Source organism: Hyla sarda, chromosome 9, assembly GCF_029499605.1.
Source record: "Hyla sarda isolate aHylSar1 chromosome 9, aHylSar1.hap1, whole genome shotgun sequence".
Taxonomy (NCBI): Eukaryota; Metazoa; Chordata; class Amphibia; order Anura; family Hylidae; genus Hyla; species Hyla sarda.
The window spans coordinates 137,297,710-137,314,667 of record NC_079197.1 but is presented as its reverse complement, the minus strand read 5'-3'; the positions used below and the strand labels follow the sequence as shown (position 1 = coordinate 137,314,667).

The 16,958-nt window shown below is 43.9% G+C and overlaps 1 long non-coding RNA gene across 1 annotated transcript in view; it reads left to right on the top strand.

The window, feature by feature from the left end:
* Window positions 1-16,958, top strand: part of LOC130291160 (uncharacterized) — a 65,315-nt gene that overhangs the window by 32,675 nt on the left and 15,682 nt on the right. The window lies entirely within an intron of this gene.

Sequence of the window (16,958 nt, the reverse complement as noted above, 5' to 3'; positions counted from 1 at the left end):
GCTTGCTTACCTACTGAAAGTAAGCTTTTATTTTAAATGCATTTAAGCTATAAAAAGAAGACTGGTTGGGATAGTATACATACACTTTAAGTGGACTAGACATTCAAACCAGCACCTTGAAGGGGTACTCCACTGGAAAACATTTTTTTTTTAAATAAACTGGTGCCAGAAAGTTAAACAGATTTGTAAGTTACTTCTATTAAAAAATCTTAATCCTACCAGTACTTATCCGCTGCTATATGCTCCACAGGAAGTTCTTTACTTTTTGAATTTCCTTTCTGTCTGACCACAGTGCTCTCTGCTGACATCTCTGTCCATTTTAGGAACTGTCCAGAGTAGGAGAAAATCCCCATAACAAACCTATCTTGCTCTGGACAGTTACTAACATGGACAGAGGTGTCAGCAGAGAACACTGTGGTCAGACAGAAAAGAAATTAAAAAAGAAATGAACTTCCTGTGGAGCATATAGCAGCTGATAAGTACTGGAAGGATTAAGATTTTTTAATAGAAGTAATTTGCAAATATGTTTGACTTTCTGGAACCAGTTGATTTAAAAAAAAAGTTTTCCAGTGGAGTACCCATTTAAAGGGGTACTGCGCCTCTAGACATCTTATCCTCTATTCAAAGGATAGGGGATAAGATGTCTGATCCCTGGGGTACCGCTGCTGGGGACCCCAAGATCTCGGCTGCGGCACCCCAGACATCCGATGCACGGAAAGTGGAGGCTCATGACGTCACAGCCACGCCCCCTCAATGCAAGTCTATGAGAGGAGGTGTGACGACCCCTGCCATAGATTTGCATTGAGGGGGCGTGGTTGAGACATCACGAGCAGGGTGCGGCTGTAGTATTTTTACTACAGAGAAATGGTACTCTGCACTTAAGACATTTTTATCAAGTAATTTAAAGCTAGTCTTGATATACACTGCTCAAAAAAATAAAGGGAACACTAAGATAACACATCCTAGATCTGAATGACTGAACTAATCGTATGAAATACTTTCATCTTTACATAGTTGAATGTGCTGACAACAAAATCACACAAAAATTATCAATGGAAATCAAATTTATCAACCCATGGAGGTCTGGATATGGAGTCACACTCAAAATCACAGTGGAAAACCACACTACAGGCTGATCCAACTTTATGTAATGTCCTTAATATAAGTCACAATGAGACTCAGTAGTGTGTGTGGCCTCCACGTGCCCGTATGACCTTCCTACAACACATGATGTCCCAGTTGTGCTCAATCGGATTCAGGTCTGGGGAACGGGTGGGCCAGTCCATAGCATCAATGCCTTCCTCTTGCAGGAACTGCTGACACACTCCAGCCACATGAGGTCTAGCATTGTCTTGCATTAGGAGGAACCCAGGGCCAACTGCACCAGCATATGGTCTCACAAGGGTCTGAGGATCTCATCTCAGTACCTAACGGCAGTCAGGCTACCTCTGGCAAGCACATGGAGGGCTGTCACATGTGCTCAGTGTGAACCTGATTTCCTCTGTGAAGACCACAGGGCACCAGTGGTGAATTTGACAATTTTAGTGTTCTCTGGAACAGGAGTTCCTTAGACTTCACACCCCAGTCTAGCAAGATTCATACTCTATTTACAAGAATCCACTTTTTGGATGGATCCCAGAGGTGCAGTGATGTCTACCTACTGGTTGTGGATATGTATAAACTTGCCAAACAGGTGGACCAACAAGGTTCATGTCAGCTGGAAATTATGTAGGTACATTGGAGAATCTCTAGACAACTTGACACTTTGCAAATAGCGGTCTCTATCTCTATGCTGCCCCCATAGTCCAGGTCCCAACCGGAACCTGATCTGACTGTATAGCCAGTGTTTTGAGCATCTGTTTCTGCGGTGCACCTACAAGCTCTGCCTTCCTTTCATGGGAGTGTGACATTTATTAAAAGACACTTTTTTAGAACCCAGCTAGTGGCTGATAATACTGTTACGTGCCAAAGTCCCCACGTCAATATTGTAGCCAGCTAAGTCCCATTATTGCAACACAGACAGGATCACTTTTGATCCTTGGTCTCTTTTTCGCACGTCCCGCTCTACATCATAATAACACTGACTAGCGGAAAATAAACTATTAGCAAATTCCTAAGCATCAAAACAAGAACATTTAGAAGAAGATGTTAAGAAGCAGCTTTGTGATGCTCCTTATTGCCTTGTTTTGAACTAGAACCCATTGCATTCAAGACAATTTGCATTTGTTTCAATGGCCCTTTAATGAGCTTGGAAAACTCATTTAAATATACAAGAGACACATCTACATCTGGTTCTGTATCAAAATCTGGAATTTCACATTGGAGTTTTCTTCGCTGAAGCTTTCGCCGACTTGAAAGTAATTACAAGTGATGTTCTTGGCATTGTCACAATCTGATAGCTCAGAGAGATAAGTGATAAATCTGGAGCTTCTAAGAATTGTAGTCATTTCATTGTGTTTTCGTAATTACTTTATTAGTGCGCAGTGATTGAAATGAGAAGGTTTCTAGGCCAAGCAGTGTTGCATGAGAAATTAACAGTTTGCTGACAGGTCTATTAAGAAGTGGCGGTGACCTGGTCTGTTGTTGTAGAACCTCCTGTCATTGTATATTTTGTATCAGCCCTCCGTTAGTCAGTATGCGCACAGTTTTCTCTCCTCCGAAAATAAAATAGTTCTGTCAGGCAGAAGGTGAGATATGAGTAAAAGTCTGGCTCCCGTCTGCCTAGAGTTTCATGGCGTCTCATCATTAATGGACCTCAATGAGATCAGCGTCTATGTGTGTGCTGCAAAGTAATTAAGTCATTTGCTTATGCGATCAAAGATTGGCACAAAAAAGCGAGTTCCTCATACAAAAAAGGGAAGCGAATGACCTTCTCCATTTGTTGGTAATGAAAAAGCTACATGTTAAAGGGGTATTCTGGGATTTTTTTTTAGTTGACTGTGCTACAGGGGCTGTAAAGTTAGTGTAGTCCATAAACTAGTGTCGATGCCAGTGTTTGATGGCTGGTCTCACAATCCTATGTGATCTTTGCTCCAGCATTGAATATTGTATAAACCTTTTGGCACTAGGGTATGGTGTGATCAAAAATGGAGGCTCAGTTCCATATCCATAGACAACTGTATAAATGAAAGTCACACTTCACCACTTTAGTTTTCTTATGCTTCCTTTAGTAATTCACGTTTCTTTATACAGACAGATCCGTAAATCTTCAATGGTATAACAAGTATACGAAAACAGATATCACCCTTAGTGCACACTAGACGCGCTCGACAGTCCTCAGCATACGGATTTACTTCACCCTATCCATGGGCATCCTGTAGCTGAAGTCCTTCCTCTCACGAAGGGGTAGATAGCTGAGCAATCGCTGGAGATGCCCCCTTTCTCAAGTATCCCTAACGTGCTCCCACCACCTCAATACATAGCACATCACCTCTCGTAAGAACTCAATTCTGAAACGAGAGACTGTGTATTAAAACTTTGGCAAATGACAAATTGCAATTAAAAACACGATTGCTCAGCTGTCTACCCCTTTGTGAGAGGAAGGACTTCAGCTACAGGATGCCCGTGGAGAGGGTGAAGTAAATCCGAATGCTGAGGACTGTCGAGCATGTCTAGTGTGCACTAAGGGTGATATCTGTTTTTGTATACTTGTTATACCATTAAAGATTTACGCATCTGTTTGTATAAAGAAACATTAACTACTAAAGAAAGCATAAGAAAACTAAAGTGGTGAAGTGTGACTTTCATTTCTACAGTAATCTTTGCTCCAGCAGACATGCAAGGGAGCTCAGCTGTGCTGCAGTGGGTGGGGTGGCTGATGTCTGGGAGGGACAAAAGTAATCTCATGCTAACAAACAAGGGATCCTGGAACTTGTAGTTGGAGAGAGGAAACTCCAACAGGAAATAGCCAGTTCACAAAAAGAAAGCAGCAACGTCATGGTGGAATTACAACACAACCATTTAGCCCCAAGACAAGCAAGAATTCTTCCTTAACATGTCCATTACTATCTGGCAGGTAAGTACTTAACAATACAGAGAAAAGGAGCCATAAAGGGATCAAATATACTTCAAACCACTTTATTGAACATAACTACAATAATAGACATAGGTTTAAAAAAACAAGTAAAAACATGATCATGAAAAGAATTACAATCAGAGGTAAGGCTGCATGGTGCAGAGACTGAGGTCCCCAGGGTTATACAAATATGTCATTAGTATCAAAACAATACTATAAATAGTGTTCACTGCCAGCCTAATAACCAGCAGTGCAACTGACCCATAGTGGAGGTATCAAAGCTCACAGACACAGAAATCAAAATAGGGCTAGGTGACCCCAGATAGAGAGTCACTCTAGTGTGCTTATTGCATGGTGGCAAAACAGTAGTTACCCAATAGAAATACACCAGGACCTCTGACACCCAACATTTCGCTATACCAGCTTCTTCCGGGATGTAGTCTATGGGGGCACTGGACCTTCTATTTATATATGGAGAGAGACAATCACTGGACGCTTATGCTAGAATAGTTTAACATTGATAACCATTCGCGGTTGCTATGGGGTATCCTACAGAGCTGCACGGAATTTAAATTAAAATTCAACGTGATTGCACAAACTCAAATAAACCTTATAACATTTGAAGACACAAAGAAGGGGTCATTCCAGTCTCGGAAGTTATTACATGTTGTTTTCCTGTTGAGTATCCATAGTTGTGCCGTCCGTAAACATTTGTTTTTTGGTTTGGATTTGCTGTCAATCTTATGTCCACATGATAGACCCATGAATGGAGACTGGTCTGTTTTTTCTTACATAATCCTATCCAGTATCTCTTCTGAACAGCATGCATGTTTAGGTAAGCAGCGTTGTCTTGAGTCTTCAGTACAGCTATGCTGACTATTATGCAACAACATTAGTTATGCAAGTGTCAGCATTGTTTTATCTGCAAAAATACAACAAAATTGAGTTCAATATAAGATACAGTTAATTTGTTTTTGACTGTTTTTTTTTTATTATATGAAGGAGTCATATGACTTGTAGCCTAGATTAACTGTTGCAAATGTGGCAGAATTCTGGTGCACCTTGGATCAAAAACATGTTTTACACGACTTATGCCACATTTTTTATAATTTTTTATAAAGTCCAACAAAATGGGAGTGGCTTTTTTGTAAAGAAGGTGTGGCTTTGGATAAAAATAGCATAGCTTCAGCACCATAGCACCAAAATTATGGCTTTTAAGTAAACCAACCATTCGTTGGTCTAAACTTAGACTAGACACTCTTCAGATCCACCTGATACACCCTGATAAATCTGGTGCATTTAAAGAACTGCCCGTTTGAGTTTACACTATTTATGAAAGACTGTTTTATTATATCTGGGCCATTAAGTGTATAATATGGTTTTTATTTCATTACATTTCTGCAACCATACCCAGTGAGAGAATGATTCACCAATAGGACCCCCATTCCCATGACTGTGTTTGGAGTTGATGCACTCAGCTGGCTCCAGGACTTTGATGTCCTATGCTGCTTCATTGTGTAACTTCCTGCAGAACTTTTAGCATACTGTAGTTGGAGCCAGAATACATTTGAATACTTGGAGCAACAGTTGTTAAAGGGGTACTCCGGTGCTTAGACATCTTATCCCTTATCCAAAGGATAGGGAATAAGATGCCTGATCGCGGGGGTCCAGCCGCTGGGGACCCCCGTGATCTTGCATGCAGCACTGTGCAAGACCACAATGTCATGCCCCCTCCCATAGGCTTGCATTGAGGGGGCGGAGCGGGATGTCACGCGGGGCGGGGCCGTGACATCATAATGCTCCAGCCCCGTGATCACCACTAATCAGACCCGGAGCGAACATGCTCCGGGGACTAATTGTAACGGGGTGCTGCATGCAAGATCACGGGGGTCCCCAGTGGTGCATCCTTTGGATAGGGGCTAAGATGTCTTAGCGCCGGAGTACCCCTTTAAGGGCAGTGGCTCTAAATGGCAAGTTTATAGCAAGAAAATGGCCCTGATTTATTATTGTAAACTCAACCTACTTTTGTCAGATTGTGCCCCAAAAGAAGCCTACAAACCTGACAAACCCCCCAAAAGGGTGTGGTCACATACAGAAGGGGTGTGGTCATCCAAAAAATTGGATGTGTTCTTACAACTCAACCTATTTACTATTGAATTTACACAAAACGGCAGAAAAAGGGCTGAAAAATTCTGAAATGGCTGAAAAATTCTCACCAAGAAATAGATAGTCAGAACTTTCCCAACCTGTGTGTCCCCATAGTAAATAAAGTGGATTCCTGCAAGTCTAATACAACACTCTACACTAATAAAAACTCAACACTCTTAAAATCAGAGCCAGGGATGCAGATAATGAAAGAATATGGTGGTTGGTTGCAATGTCCAGACAGGAAGGGAAAGTAGCCAAAAGTGTAGTTAGGCATGTCAGAGTAAGGTAATAGAGATTGCATAGAACTGGTGTGTGGGACAGTGGTTTAGTCAGAAGGGAAGGCATATAAGCTAGGGTCATAACAAAGTAAGACTGCAAGAGCCAAAACAAGGGTAAAACCAACAAAACACTAGCCAAGAAACCAGTCGACAGAATCATTCAAGTGAAACTGACAGGCTGTTCACCTCCATTAAACCCAATATACTGGGTTATAGTGCTGGTGAATAGCATTAACATGCGAGGTGACTGAATTGATGAAATATTCCCAGAATTAATGCGTCTCAAGTCTCCTAGTTCCATTGCGCAGCTCTGCGTAATGGAGGTGGGAAGACGGCTCACCGAGCTCCCCTGCTTCCTCCATATTCCCCTTTCGGTCAGGCCCTCTGATGAATAAGCCTACTGATGCCTGCACTCTGCTCAGAGCTGAGTGCAGGTGCAGGCTCTAAAATCCTAGTGACATAAGAGGGAATTATTTTGCATCTTCATCATGGGGACGCGTCAGAGCGTGGAATATGCAGGAGGCAGGGGAGCATGGCTAGCCGGCTCCCTGGCTCAATTGCGCAGAGCTATACAATAAAACAAGCAGACTTAAGACGAATAACTCAGGGAATAATTCACATACGTAACCCCACATTTCAATGTTGTTCACTCTCACGATAACCCAGTTTATTAGGTTAAGTGCAGGTGAACAGCCTGTCAGTTTGGCTTTAAATAGCACATCCCTGACTCTGATTATACAGGCAGCCATGTGCCCTGCCAATACGTTGTCCTCAATCCTTAACCCCTCCAGTGGCCAAGAGGAGGAGAAAAATCATTTCCTTTCAGCGACTCTATGAAGGAGAGGATTAAGGAGTGTGCTACACGACAGACACAAATAACAATGAATCATTCCCCTCTGAGACCAGAATAATTAAATATACATGCATATCTTCAGTCTAGGCACGTCCTCATCATCTTTATATATATATAGTAAATTACTGATCTATAACCGCCTGAAATCTATGGAATATCTTTATATATGTGTATTTTACATGTATTTATTGGGTAGAGTTCACATGTTTGTCTGTTTGGAGGTAGATATCCCATGTGTCATAAAAGACAGAACTGGATCAGAATATTGATTCTGGATCCCAGGCAGATGAGCTCCGTCTTACCAATATCCTAATAGAATTGTGTATAGATTAGTGAGTCCTCCAATTAATCTTATCCATCTAATATCCCACCCTCTTAGTCAATGGCAGAGATGTATACCGCTAATCTCCCTGCTGCCTGCTATCCATGAGCCATTCATCTGTCCTTGGGGAGAGCTCATTTGCATACTTTTTCCCCAGTGAGAAATGCAGTAAAGACCCTTTACAAGCTGGATTTCTGCAAGGAGAATCAGTACCTTCAGTGTGCCGGTATATATGCCCAGTGTCGAATTAGGGCCCACTCTGCAGATACATGCAAATATGACCGGACCTCTGTTCACTAATTTTCATACGGGTCAGTGGACCCTCATTCTGCCAACAGGTGAGGATCCCAGGGGTAGCTTTTAACATTCCAAACTGCTGACTCTGTTAGATAGCTGTTAACACAAGGAGACACATGGTACCTTTTATATATCTGCCTGTGCCTCCATAACATAGAAAAATGCTTTTATTTTTTTAGTGTCAAGTGTCAAAGAGGTGTTCCTGAGCCCCTGTATATCTAAGGGCTGAAACGCCTGCTCTCTCCCCCTCCTATCCCTGTTAGATTGACAGTGAGCTAGAAGACGGGCCCTGTTTTTCTGCTCTATGCATACAAATTGGGTGCAGGTGTGAGATTTGGAAACAGGGCTTGGCATTGGAAGATGAGTGCTGACTATCAATCAAGCAGGGGCAAACCCTATAAGGCTGCATTCACATTACGGTTGCAGCCTACAATTGCTGGATCCGGCAGGGGGAGGGGAAAACCTGGCGCTCCCATACCCCAGCCAGAACAGCATTGAAACCCATTCACTTTAATGGGCCGACCAGAGTCAAACAGTGACTCCAGTTGGCTCATTTTTGCCCTGTATCCGGTTTTGTGACCAGACCCAAAAATCGTAGTATACTACGGTTTTAGGTCCGGTCACACAACCAGATACGGGCAGAAATGAGCCGACCGGAGTTACTGTTTGACTCTGGTCGGCCCATTAAAGTGAATGGATTTCGGCACCAGTCCGGCTGGGGTACCGGAGTGCCCGGTTTTCCACTCCCCCTGCCGGATCCGGCAACAGTAGGCTGCAATCATGGTGTGAATGCAGCCTAAGAAGCATAATTACCAAAATATTGCTGACTGATGGACTGTGGGCTGATAACTGGATCTTGTTTATAAAGTCACAAACACAGAAGATACTGATCTAGAACTACATTTCTAGTCACTATCTATACTTTCTAGACAAATGCTAGATGATGTGAACACTTGTGCTTTTCATACAATAGTGCTCTGGAGTGATACATATTAAACATCTACATGAGAAACGAAATGCAGTTGCGGCACTCACCAGTCTAGAAAAAAAACATTCATATCTCTATGGCAATAGGCACATAGATACATGCAGACAGACAACCGGAGCCATTCCTGGGACACCTGTTATATGCGTCAACATGTACTTCCTCTAGCCAGCACACTGTGCCATGCTATCTAGGTACAAAGTTAAATCCACCTATCGAACACATAGACACACATTGCATACCATATTTTTTGTCCTATAGGACACACCGGCGTATAAGACGCACCCAATTTTTAGGGGCAAAATCTAAAAAAATAAAGATTTTGAACCCAATAGTGGTCTTCAACCTGCGGACCACCAGATGTTGCTAAACTACAACTCCCAGTTTTGCAACATCGGGAGGTCCGCAGATTGAAGACCACTGCATAGGATTTAATACTCACGTGTCCCCGCCGCTCCGGACCCGTCACCGCTGCCCTGGATGACGCTCCATCGCTGTCGCCGTGTCCCCGTCGCTCTGTAACGTCTCTGCTGCCGGCCGGGTATCCTCGCTCTCCGTCGCAGCCATCACGTCGTTACGCACGCCGACGCACGTACGCGACGACGTGGAAGGAGAGCGCCGGCCATACAGGTGATCCCTGAACGGAGAAGACACCGAGGAGGCAGGTAAGGTCCCTCCCGGTGTCCTGTAAGCACTAACCCGGCTATTCAGTCGGGCTGTTCGGGACCGCCGCGGTGAAATCGCGGCGGTCCCGAACAGCCCGACTGAACAGCCGGGTTAGTGTCACTTTCCCTTCAGACGCGGTGGTCAGCTTTGATCGCCGCGTCTGAAGGGTTAATACAGGGCATCACCGCGATCGGTGATGTCCTGTATTAGCCGCGGGTCCCCGGCCGTTGATTGCCGCAGGGACCGCCGCGATAGGGGTGTATTCGCCGTATAAGATGCATCGACTTTCCCCCCCCCCCCCAGTTTTGGGGAAGAAAAAGTGCGTCTTATACGGCGAAAAATACGGTAGATACACATTAAAACACAAAAGCATAAAAAGTTGCATAGAACGTTATAAAGATCAGCGTAAATTATTTAGATCATTAAGACTGAACTGGTCAAGCACATTAAGGTCCATTCTCTACTGCTGGTTAAATGTATATACAGTAATGTGTTCTCTGAGGCCAACGCATTTACCAAACACAATAAATTCTTCCTACATTACGTGAATGATGCTCTTGTGGTGTGGGAGAGCTCAGAGGACATATTCAGAGACTTTCTACATTATCTTAATATCACAAACAATCTCAATATGTTATTTACATATGTATTTGGAGATAGAGAATAAGATTTTTTAGATGTCAAGATCTTAGTGGATAAGGGTTGTCTCTGTACCCAAGGCTTTAACAAAAGTTGATCTAGAAATTCCCTGCTGCATTTTCGTAGCTCCCATCCCCCGCCATGTTATGAAGAACGTTACCTATTCCCAATTCCTGCGCCTGAAAAGAATGACCAATAATCAGGGGATCTCTACTGTTCAAGCAGAAGATCTGAAAAAAGCTATGTGAAAGAGAGAATCAAAAAGGAATATTTGAAGAGAGATATAAGAGAACTGAAGTTGTTTCTAGGTTCCATCCATTGGTTAATAAGAACAGAACCAAAGATAAGAGTTGCTTTAGAACAGTGGTTCTCAACCTTTTTCACCACTGTACCCCTAAAAGGGTGAAAGCATGTCCTCGGGTACCCCTTGCGTGTAAATTTGCGCGGAACTTCTGCGCAAGCAGTATCCGGGGACAAAATAAGTCATGAAATTACTTATTTTCATAATGGCGTGTGCTTACCTTTATACTAATGCGATACTTAATCCATTATTCCCCCCTCCCTCTGATCCCCTTTTGCCATTATTCCCCCTTCCATCTTAATCCCCTTGTGCCATAATTATCCGATATGGCAAAAGGGGATCAGAGGGAGGGGGGGAATAACGGCACAAGGGAATTAAGATGGGGGGGGGGGTTAATCATCACCCCCCCATCTTAATCCCCTTGTGCCATTATTTCCCCCTCCCTCTGTTCCCCTTTTGCCATTATCAGATGATCGCAAAATGGGATCAGAGGGGGTGGGGGATAATGGCACAAAGGGATAAAGATGGAGTGGTGTAATACTCCCCCCCCCCCCTATCCCCGTCCATTTTTATGTCCTTGTGCCATTATTTCCCCCTCCCTCTGATCCCCTTTTGCCATTATCCCTCCCCCCCCCTTTATCGTAAAGGACAACTGTAGTGGTACATTTTTCGCATGGAAAATTTTTGCATGGAAAAAGAACTAACATGGCGAATATGCAAATTTCGCCAACATAGGACGTCTATTCGTCCATATATTCGCAAAATATCGCGAATTCGAATATGGCCCTTGCTGTTCATCACTAATAGACAGTGCTCATTCTACAAGCATAACATTAACAGCAACATAGTTTAGATAGGTTGCTTCAATACATGTGTATAATCACCAATCATGTGCCACACTACACACCTAGTTTACACTCTGATTTGCCTATGTGGATTTGTTGCCAGCCTAAAAAGGGTTAACACCCCCTAGAGACTGAGGAGTTCATTTTTATAGTGTTCTATGTAACTTGTTACGTTTTGTGTTCTAATGTTTATCTATGTATCCATGACATAAAAAAATTAAGTTTTCTATGTTTTATTTGTGTTTAAAGAAGTTGCCACTAGGCAGAGCACTACCTGTACAGAGAACATTTCCCCCATATCTTGCACAGACTGGCCTGGCAAAAGTCCAAAACCAGGAAATGCAGTCTGAAGTACTGGGGGGGGGGGGGGGGTGCAGCCTTATCCAATCAAAGCTCATCTCACACACTGAACTGCTGTGGCCTGTGGGTAGCAGAGTGAGGGAGGAAGTTCTCCCCTGTATGGCTTCAGATGATGTCACACCTGCTGGGGAACGCCCCTTCCCAGTCTGTGAATCTGACTGAGATTGAGCCGAAAATACAGAGCAATATCAAGGTAGAAAACTAAAAAATAACAGAAAATAAAGGCAGGGGGTGGTTTATCATGATGGGGGCAGTGAACTGGGATTATAAAATTTACAAGATCATGACAGGTACTCTTTAAATACACACCTAGACGCCTTGACACACTGTGCTAGCTAGAGAAAGTCCCTGGAACTTCTCTGTTGTCTGTCCACAGCCCCCCACTGCATGTATCTATGTGCACCCATTGCAGTAAAGCTATGAAAATTATACGAGTGGTGAGTGCCGCAACTGTGTTTTCTTTTTAACGTGGATGTTTCATGTTTCGAAAGGGTTGGGCAATGACTTAAAGGGGTATTCCAGGATTTTTTGTTATTTGACTATGCTACAGGGGCTGTATAGTTAGTGTACTTCATAATATAGTGTCTGTACCTGTGTGTGACGGTTTTCTCACAATTCTTATGTGATTTTCACCTCAATATTTATTTTCACCAGCATACAAAATGACTGTTGTCTCAGATTTTTCCCAGGTTTCAATGCGGCCGAGACCTGACATCACTAGTCAGCTGATGACAGGGAGCCTGTCTGCTTCAATGGGTGGAGGGATCAATCTGCAACTATTGCAACAGCTGGAGGCACCCTGATTGAAAACCACTGGTCTTTTAAATGGATGTAGCCCATTTATGTTTCAGTGGGTGGGGTGGCTAATGTGTGGGAGGGAGGAGAATTGAATTATGGGATTTGTAGGCAAAGAAGAAAACTCAAACAGGAAATACCAGTTCACAAAAAGCTAGCCACAGTATTATGGTAATCTCACAGCATAGCCATTTAGCCCCAAGACAAGCGCAGATCCTTCCTAGGCATGTTCATTACTGCCTGCAAGGTACGTACTAAATTCACCTTATGGTGGAGAACCCCTTTAAAGGTAGCCACCAATGGCCACCATTGTACTTTCTTGTAGCAAAGAGCTATTTTGGAGTATTGCTGTATTGTTTACACCCACTGGATTTCTATGTGGAGAATCTGGACCTTCCTTGTATTTAGTAATTTCTCTTGACTTATCTAACTCATTGTTACGCCGAGCGCTCCGGGTCCCCGCTCCTCCCCGGAGCGCTCGCAGCATCCTCTCATTCGCAGCGCCCCGGTCAGACCTGCTGACCGGGTGCGCTGCAATATCACTCCCAGCCGGGATACGATTCGCGATGCGGGAGGCGCCCGCTCGCGATGCGCATCCCGGCTCCCGTACCTGACCCGTTCCCCGTCTGTCTTGTCCCGGCACGCGCGGCCCCGCTCCTTAGGTCGCGCGCGCGCCGGGTCTCTGCAATTTAAAGGGCCACTGCGCCACTGATTGGCGCAGCAGGCTTAATCAGTATGTTCACCTGTGCACTCCCTACTTATACCTCACTTCCCCTGCACTCCCTCGCCGGATCTTGTTGCCATTGTGCCAGTGAAAGCGTTCCCTTGTGTGTTCCTAGCCTGTATTCCAGACCTCCTGCCGTTGCCCCTGACTACGATCCTTGCTGCCTGCCCTGACCTTCTGCTACGTCCGACCTTGCTCTTGTCTACTCCCTTGTACCGCGCTTATCTTCAGCAGTCAGAGAGGTTGAGCCGTTGCTGGTGGATATGACCTGGTTGCTACCGCCACTGCAAGACCATCCCGCTTTGCGGCGGGCTCTGGTGAATACCAGTAGCAACTTAGAACCGGTCCACCAACACGGTCCACACCAATCCCTCTCTGGCACAGAGGATCCACCTCCTGCCAGCCGAATAGTGACACTCATTTCTGCTAATGTTCTACAATGATTTGGATGTCAGCTTGTGACATTGTTCTCACTTGACCCATACTTTCTTATTTACTACTTTCCCATATATCCCATGTATCAAGTTTATCATTGTCTACTCAGACTTGATTCCATACCTGTATAAATGCAAATGCCTAAAGGACCTCATACACACCTAATCTTTCAAAACTAACTAATTTGTGTCTTTTGACATCCTTAATTAGATAGGTGTAAAGCTATTCGCCTTCTGTTACCCAAATTCTGGCACCTCATAATGGTACTTACTTAAAGGGGTAGTCCAGTGGTGAAAAACGTATCCCCTATCCTAAGGATAGGGGATAAGTTTGAGATTGCGGGGGGTCCGACCGCTGGGGCCCCCTGCGATCTCTCTGTACGGGGGCCAGGCTCTCCGGCCAGATAGCGGGTGTCGACCCCCGCACGAAGCGGTGGCTGACACGCCCCCTCACCACTGGACTACTCCTTTAATAGCAGTCCCTGTAGATAGATATAGCACTCTCTATCTGACTTTCCCACTTTTACATGGATGTATGGACTATAAGTCATTTCTGAACTTTCAGTCTGTTGTTCTTCATTGTAAATGTATTTAGGTAACTTTTTGTCTATGTTATTATTTTATATTATGAGAGTTTAATGACTGTTTTCTGATTTCCTCCTGATGTGATGAAGACAAGTTCAATGTTCCTTTATTGAGGGCAAGTCAAGGCAGGTCTTGATCTAAAATTTTGACACTTATTGGCCCTCATTTACTAAGAGTGTTGTGTAGGTTTCTTTGTGGGTTTTAATTCCCTACAATTTATTTTCCACGGTATTTACTAAGGTTTCCCTACATTTTCCACTTTCCCTACATTTTGCTTTTTTTACACATACTCTGATCTGTAGGGATTTCCTCAGCTCAAATTCACCACATTTTCTGTGGAAATATGTTGGGTTTTTGTGGAAATGTGGGGAACACCTCTCTTTTCGGAGACCACGCCCCCTTTACCGACGACCATGCCCCTTTTTGGGGTTTTATTAGCAAACTGGAAAGTTAGTAGGGATTTTTTAAATTCTGGCGCAGACATAATTTCTGGCGCAATGCGACAGAATCTGGCGCACAACCCAATAAAACATGTCGGGTTTGCAATAGTAAATGAGGGCTATAATGTTAGTTGTCTTTTAGTACAAAGTTTTAACTGTGCAGACAACTCTTTCTATCCTATTTATCCAATCATTTTTATGGGGAGGAATTCTAGCGCTGTAGGAAACATTCTGGTATTGTGTAATAGGGTTAAACTGTTCTACCTGTAATTTTGAGACTTTTCTATGGTAACTCGCTGCCGCTAGTGCTTTAAACACATGTGGAAGGGCAGGCTAAGATGGTGTGATTTAGTATGTGTGGGGTGTGGCAATAACAACTTACTGTTCGTTACGCCCCCTCCCATAGGCTTGCATTGAGGGGGCGGAGCGTGACATCACAAGGGGCGGAGCCGTGACACCACAATGCTCCGGCCCCGTGATCAACAGTAATCAGACCCATAACGAACACGCTTCGGGGACTGATTTTAATGGGGTACAGTGTGCAAGATCACAGGGGTCCCCAGCGGCGGGACCCCCGCCGGAATACCCCTTTAAAAGCATACAATACTGCTAAAATACTCAATACAATTGTATTCCCATTGTGGTCCTTTATATAAAGTGGACGCATACAAGGTGCTATATCACAAGCTGTTGTTTTTATTTATTTATTTTATTTTAATTTTATTTATTTTTACTTTGTTATTTTTTATATTATATACTTTGTTTTATATTAAATATTACATCCCGTTTAGATCATAGTAGACCTCTGGAGAACATTTTAACTCTTTTATGTGTGGTGTCCCGGTACCGGATTACATCCGTTACCTTGTGGTGAGGTCCCCAAAGTCAGAGTCCCTAGGTACCGGTGGGGTCCTCATCAATAGTTAGCCCCTTGTCACCCCTTTAACCCCTTAAGGACCAGGCCATTTTACACCTTAGGACCAGAGCGTTTTTTGCACATCTGACCACTGTCACTTTAAGCATTATCAACTCTAAAACGAATATTCCGAATATTCTGATTCTGAGGCTGTTTTTTCGTGACATATTTTACTTTATTTTGGTGGTAAATTTTCGGCTTTACTTGTTCCTTTTTTGTGAAAAATTCAAAAATTTCATGAAAATTTTGAAAATTTAGCATTTTTCTAACTTTGAAGCTCTCTGCTTGTAAGGAAACTGGATATTTCAAATAATTTTTATTTTTTGTCACAAATACAATATGTCCACTTTATGTTGGCATCATAAAATGAACATATTTTTACTTTTTGAAAAAATTATAGGGCTTCAAAGTAGAGCAGCAATTTTCAAAAATGTAATGAAAATTGCAAAATCTGAATTGACAGATGTTACAGAACTACAACTCCCAGCATGCCTGGGCAGTCTAGGCATGCTGAGAGCTGTAGTTTGGCAACATCTGGAGGGCTACAGTTTGGGCACCACTGTAACAGTGGTCCCCAAACTGTGACCCTCCAGATGTTGCAAAACTACAACTCCCAGCATGCCAGACAGCTTTTGGCTGTCTGGGCATGCTGGGAGTTGCAGTTCGGCCTTCCTAGTGGTTGCCACAGTAAAAATCACTTTACTTTCAGTTTCATTTCTCCCCCCCACCGTCGATTCCCTACCTGAGCCGGGATCTCCGGTGAATATCTGCGATGATTGCCGGGCCCCACGAGTCTTCTCCTCCAGGTACCGGCCTCCATGTTCTCCCCACGTTCTGCCTGACATCCAGGGGTGGGCAGAACGGGGGGTTTCCATGGCAACCTACTGTCCTGCTCTGCCATTGGTCAGAATCAGTTCTGACCAATGGCAGGGGATGGGACCTCACTCCTACCCTGCAGGATGCTGGGGCCTGTCACTCACAGGTCCGAGCATCCCTATTTTCCGAGTGATCGGGTCACCAGAGACCCGATCAGCCCGGAATAGGAGAAAATCGCATGTCTGAATTGACATGCGATTTTCTGCGATCGCCGACATGCGGGGGTCCCGGGACACCCCTAGGCATTTGCACGGCATGCCTGCTGAAAGATTTCAGTAGGCATGCTGTTCTGAACACTGCCCGGCGCGCGGCAGAGACCGTAAATACAACAGGACGTTCTCTAACGTCCTTGGGCATTAAAGCCCAGGTAGCGGGGACGTTAGAGAACGTCCTATGTCCTAAAGAGATTAATAGTTAAAATTATTCAAATTCAATGTGTAAATATGTAAATAAAGTGTACTTACCTTGTTGTGGTGTCG